Source organism: Entelurus aequoreus, linkage group LG03 (assembly GCF_033978785.1).
Source record: "Entelurus aequoreus isolate RoL-2023_Sb linkage group LG03, RoL_Eaeq_v1.1, whole genome shotgun sequence".
Taxonomy (NCBI): domain Eukaryota; kingdom Metazoa; phylum Chordata; class Actinopteri; order Syngnathiformes; family Syngnathidae; genus Entelurus; species Entelurus aequoreus.
This window is the reverse complement of record NC_084733.1, coordinates 87,845,524-87,851,967: the sequence shown is the minus strand read 5'-3', so window position 1 is coordinate 87,851,967 and position 6,444 is coordinate 87,845,524. Positions and strand designations below refer to the sequence as shown.

Here is a 6,444-nt window from a genome sequence, read left to right as displayed (position 1 = left end):
GACTTTAAAAGTCTTATATAAGTGTAATAATGAAGACAACACATGATGCAAGTGTCAATATTAGCCTACTATCAAAATGACTTTAAAAGTCTTATATGAGTGTTATAGTGAAGACAACGCATGATGTAAGTGTCTATATTAGCCTACTATCAAAATGACTTTAAGAGTCTTATATAAGTGTTATAATGAAGATAACATAAATGTAGGTGTCTACATTAGCCTACTATCAAAATGACTTTAAACGTGTTACAATGAAGACAACACATGATGTAAGTGTCTATATTAGCCTACTATCAAAATGACTTTAAAAGTCTTATATAAGTGTTATAATGAAGACAACACATGATGTAAGTGTCTATATTAGCCTACTATCAATAGCCTACTATCAAAATGACTTTAAAAGTCTTATGTAGGTGTTATAATGAAGACAACACATGATGTAAGTATCTATATTAGCCTACTATCAAAATGACTTTAAAATTCTTATGTAAAAGTTATAATGAAGGCAACACATGATGTAAGTGTCTATATTAGCTATATTAGCCTACTATCAAAATGACTTTAAAAGTCTTATATAGGTGTTCTAATGAAGACAACACATGATGTAAGTGTCTATATTAGCCTACTATCAAAATGACTTTAAAAGTCTTATATAAGTGTTATAATGAAGATAACATAAATGTAGGTGTCTATATTAGCCTACTATCAAAATGACTTTAAAAGTGTTACAATGAAGACAACACATGACGTAAGTGTCTATATTAGCTATATTAGCCTACTATCAAAATGACTTTAAAAGTCTTATATAAGTGTTATAATGAAGGCAACACATGATGCAAGTGTCTATATTAGCTATATTAGCCTACTATCAAAATGACTTTAAAAGTCTTATATAGGTGTTCTAATGAAGACAACACATGATGTAAGTGTCTATATTAGCCTACTATCAAAATGACTTTAAAATCCTTATGTAAAAGTTATAATGAAGACAACACATGATGTAAGTGTCTATATTAGCTATATTAGCCTACTATCAAAATGACTTAAAAATTCTTATGCAAAAGTTATAATGAAGACAACACATGATGTAAGTGTCTATATTAGCTATATTAGCCTACTATCAAAATGACTTTAAAAGTCTTATATAGGTGTTCTAATGAAGACAACACATGATGTAAGTGTCTATATTAGCCTACTATCAAAATGACTTTAAATGTCTTATATAAGTGTTACAATGAAGGCAACACATGATGTAAGTGTCTATATTAGCTATATTAGCCTACTATCAAAATGACTTTAAAAGTCTTATATAAGTGTAATAATGAAGACAACACATGATGCAAGTGTCAATATTAGCCTACTATCAAAATGACTTTAAAAGTCTTATGTAAGTGTTATAGTGAAGACAACGCATGATGTAAGTGTCTATATTAGCCTACTATCAAAATGACTTTAAAAGTCTTATATAAGTGTTACAATGAAGACAACACATGATGTAAGTGTCTATATTAGCCTACTATCAAAATGACTTTAAAAGTCTTATATAAGTGTTATAATGAAAGCAACACATGATGTACTGTAAGTGTCTATATTAGCCTACTATCAAAATGACTTTAAAAGTCTTATATAAGTGTTACAATGAAGACAACACATGATGTAAGTGTCTATATTAGCCTACTATCAAAATGACTTTAAAAGTCTTATATAAGTGTTATAATGAAAGCAACACATGATCTACTGTAAGTGTCTATATTAGCCTACTATCAAAATGACTTCAAAAGTCTTATATAAGTGCTACAATGAAGACAACACATGATGTACGTGTCTATATTAGCCTACTATCAAAATGACTTTAAAAGTCTTATAAAGAGTTACAATGAAGACAACACATGATGTAAGTGTCTATATTAGCCTACTATCAAAATGACTTTAAAAGTCTTATATAAGTGTTACAATGAACACAACACATGATGTAAGTGTGTATATTAGCCTACTATCAAAATGACTTTTAAAGTCTTATATAAGTGTTATAATGAAAGCAACACATGATGTACTGTAAGTGTCTATATTAGCCTACTATCAAAATGACTTTAAAAGTTTTATAATGAAGACAACACATGATATATGTGTCTATATTGTCATTATGGGGTTTTGTGTGTAGAATTTTTAGGACAAAAATGAATGTATTCAAATTTTGAGGACAAAAATAAATGTATTCAATGTTGGAATAAGACTGTAATATAACCAAATGTGGAAAAAAATAAGCATGTGATTTCTTAGTTTAGAAATGTTTTTAATTGCAAAAATCTTTAAAAAAAAAAAAAGTTTTTATAATAATCACATTGTCATTATGGGGTATTGTGTGTAGAATTTTGAGGACAAAAATGAATGTATTCAATTTTGGAATACGACTGTAACATAACTAAATGTGGAAAGAATTTGTTGAAAGGACTAGTTGGTACAATCCCTGGGGACTCTGCATGGCAGGGGCGTCCTCCTCCCGGAGCCAGGCTTGCACCTGACCGCATACCTAAATGAGGCTAAGTGACACTGCTGGGAGGCTTTTCCACCATTGGGACACATCTTCAGTTGTGTGCCCCAGCGTCACGGGGTGTTTCAGCCCGGCTTACCACAAGACACCCTCTGCCGAGGAAGGGCCCACCCCAGGGTGATCAAATCCCTGGGTGTGTGCATCCCATTAGGTGTTAGCCTTAGCAGCCCAGCTGGTGTCACTCCTCCTCAACCACAACCAATGGCTCGTCCTCTCTGCTGTGTTGGCCAGCTCTTTAATGGCCTGTCTGTGAGCCTGCCCTCTGACTCCAACCTCCCTAAGGAGCTTTGCTGTTGTGCTTGCTACAAAGCCCCTACAGCCCACCTCCACTGGGCGCACCCTTACCCTCCAGCCTCTGTCCTCTGCCTCAGCTGCAAGGTTGGAGTACCGCAGCTTCTTGCGTTCATACGCTTCTTCGATGGCATCCTCCCACGGAACTGTCAGTTCAATAATATAGACTGTATGGCAGGTTTCAGACTATAGGACGAGGTCTGGACACAGGGTGGTCGTTGCGATCGCCGGGGGGAAAATGAGCCTCTGATCTAAGTCGACTCGCATCTGTCAGTCCCTGGCTGCATTCAATGGGCTTAGATCAGGATTTGAAGGTCTCGTCTTCAGCTTTTCCCCCTCCCGAACAAACGCTGGTAGGTGTCGGCACACTTCCTGGTTGTTGATGGGTTGGGCATTGATGGATATCCTCCTGTACTCAAGTTTGTCAGCTAGACATCTAAGGACCTGGTTATGTCTCCACGTATATCTGCCTTGAGTGAGGCTGGTTCTACAGCCAACCATTATGTGCTTGAGTGTTGCTGGGTTTGTACACAGGGGACAGGATGGGTCCTTTCCAAACCATTGTTGTAGGTTTATGGGAGATGGTAGCGTATCATATGTTGCTCGAACGATGAAACTCAGTCTGTTGGATTCCATGCCCCAAAGTTCGCTCCACGTGAGTTTTTTCTTTTCAACACCCTCCCACCTTGTCCAGCGGCCCTGTTTGGCTTGTGTTGCGGCTTTGGAACGTCTGGTTGTTTCCTCCTGACGACGCACTTCCTCTACAACCATAGTTCGACGTTCGGTTGCAGATGCCTTTTGCCAGAGAGGAGTTACGGTTCCAAGGCCAAAGCCTCCTCTGCCTTCTTGGACATGGCCCACTACGTCACGATGGAGCAAAGCTGATTTGGCCTGTAGCACAGCTGTGACTGGGGTCCACTTCCGCCCTGTAACGAGGCAAGGAGCGGCGGCTCTCACTACAGGGTCCCGGGAGTCAGTGAGGGACATCTCCAGCCTCACCTTGGCACATTTGAACTCTTCGACCAGGCTAGAAATTGGCAGCGACAGGGCTCCGTTGCTGTAGAGTCCAACGCTGCTGAAGCACTTTGGAAGTCCGAGCCACTTCCTTACATGCGAGTTCACTAGCCTTTCCAAGCGAGTAGCATAGCATATTGAGACCTCATACATAGTTAACGGCCACCGGAGTCTGGGTAGCAATCCAAACTGCAGGCACCAGAGCTTCAGTTTCCCTGGTAGTGCAGTGCTATTAATCTGCCTGAGGCCGTTAGCCGTGTCCTGCCGCAGTTGTTCAAGTTGCTGGGTGTCTCTGAGATCTGCATTATACCATCTTCCGAGGCTCTTGATGGGCTTCTCTAGGAGTGTTGGAATTGGTTCCTCGCTGATGTGGAACCGCTCACCTGTTAGTTGGCCTTTTATGATGGAGATGCTGCGTGACTTGCTTGGCTTGAAGTCCATCCGTGCCCATTGAATGTTTTCCTGGAGTTTCTGCAGCAAGCGTCTGGTGCATGGTTTTGTTGTTGTAATGACGGTCATGTCATCCATAAAGGCTCTAATTGGCGGAAGACGTAGGCCACTCTTGGTCCTCTCACTTCCCACTACCCACTGGGATGCCCGTATGACCAGCTCCATTGCCATGACGAATGCCAGAAGGGAAACTGTGCAGCCCGCCATGATGCCAATTTCCAGATGCTGCCAGGAGGTGGTGTTGCCCTCAACTGTTACGCAGAACTGGAGATCCTGAAAGTAACTCTTGACCAGTTCAGTGACTTGGTTAGGTACACCAAAGAAATTGAAGGCCGTCCACAAGATCTTATGAGGGACTGACCCAAAGGCGTTGGCAAGGTCTAAGAACACCACATGTAGGTCTCTCCGTTCTTTTTTCGCAGTTTGTATCTGGTGCCAGATCATATTGGCGTGTTCCAAGCATCCTGAGAAACCCTGGATCCCAGCTTTCTGCACCGATGTATCAATAAAGCTGTTTCTTTGCAGGAACGTAGAGAGCCTCTGGGCAAGGACACTGAAGAAAATCTTCCCCTCTACATTCAGCAAGCTGATCTGGCGAAACTGGCCTATGGATGACGAGTCATTCTCTTTGGGGATCAGGATGCCTCCTGCTCTTCGCCAAGCTTTCGGTATCACTCCCTTCTGCCATGCTACCTTCATCAGCTTCCAAAGGTATCTTAAGACTCTGGGGGTGTTCTTATAAAGCCTATACGGGATACCATTGGGCCCGGGTGATGATGCTGAACTTGCCTGCTTCACAGTCCTCTCCACCTCGCTCCATGTGGGAGATTTTATGTCCATTAGGTGTTCAGGTGCATGAATTGGTGGCATGTCGGGCGGGACAGTTACTGGCTCATGCCTCTGGCCGTCAGTGTAGGTCTTCCTCAGGTGCTCCTCCAGGTCTTTTATGGGTACTTTGAGGCTCCCACTCTTCTCTTGCTCAAAAAGACCTTTGACAAAATTGTAGGGATTGCTATAGAAGAGGGTTCTTGTCCGTTCTTTCCTCTTGCGTTGTCGTCTGAGATGCTCTGCTCTTCGCAGCTTTGTCAGTCGTTGCTTTATTTCAGCCTGCAGAACTTCAATTCCCCCTCTTTCTATTTCTGTTGCCTTTCTCCACTGCTTCCTCAATTGTCTTCTTTCTTTCACCAAGCTGTCAATTTCACGCTGCCTTCTGGACCTTGTTAGTTGTTATGAGGTCCAGAGGGAGGGCCTTTTTGCTGCCTTTGTGCCTTGCTCTTTACCCCAAATCTTTCGGCACCATAGCTGTAGATGGTGGCTCCCATGTTGTCCAGTTTTCTTTCAACAGGACCCTTCTGTTGTTCTAGAAGGAGGACCAGGTCTGAGTCAACGGTCTCCCACTCTCTCTTCTGGTTGGACTTGGGCCACAGGATCTGGGCTTTCCTTCCTTCCATCTTCCTCTCCGTTGCGGGCAGAAACTGGCTGGGATCAATGTTGGAGACTGCAGCTGGCTGCTGCAGGACTGGTGCTGGCTGGCTGGGCTCCGGTCTGGAGGCTGCTGCTGGCTGTGGCTGGTTAGGCTCCAGGCTGGAAAATGCTAGAGGGTCTATGCGACATTGAGCTTCTTTCGATGTTCTGATTCCCTGAGGACAGTGGGGGTTCTCCTGCCTCCGGGCTTCACTCAACTGATTTGGCCTACTTCTTAAGAAGTACTGGTCAATGCGAGACACTTCGCTGAGCTCGCTGAGGCTGTAACATAACTACATGTGGAAAATTAAGTGTGAAATGTGATTTCTTAGTATATTGTTTTTTTTTAAATTGCAAAAATCTTTAAAAAAAAATTATAAATCATCACATTTTTATTATGGGGTATTGTGTGTAGAATTTTGAGGACAGCTGTAACCTGACAAAATGGGGAAAAAGTGAAGTGTGTGATTTCTTAGATTATCTATTTTTCATACATTTGCAAAAATCTCTAAATAATGTTTTTCACATTGTCATTATGGGTTATTGTGTGTAGAATTTTGAGGACAAAAATGAATGTAATCAATTTTGGAATAGGACTGTAACATAACTAAATGTGGAAAAAATGAAGCATGTGATTTCTTATTTTATTGGGGGTTTTTTAATTGCAAAAATCT

General features: G+C 41.4%; 1 protein-coding gene across 1 annotated transcript in view; it reads right to left on the bottom strand.

The window, feature by feature from the left end:
- LOC133647038 (uncharacterized) overlaps nucleotides 1–6,444 on the bottom strand; it is a 113,609-nt gene that overhangs the window by 8,884 nt on the left and 98,281 nt on the right. The window lies entirely within an intron of this gene.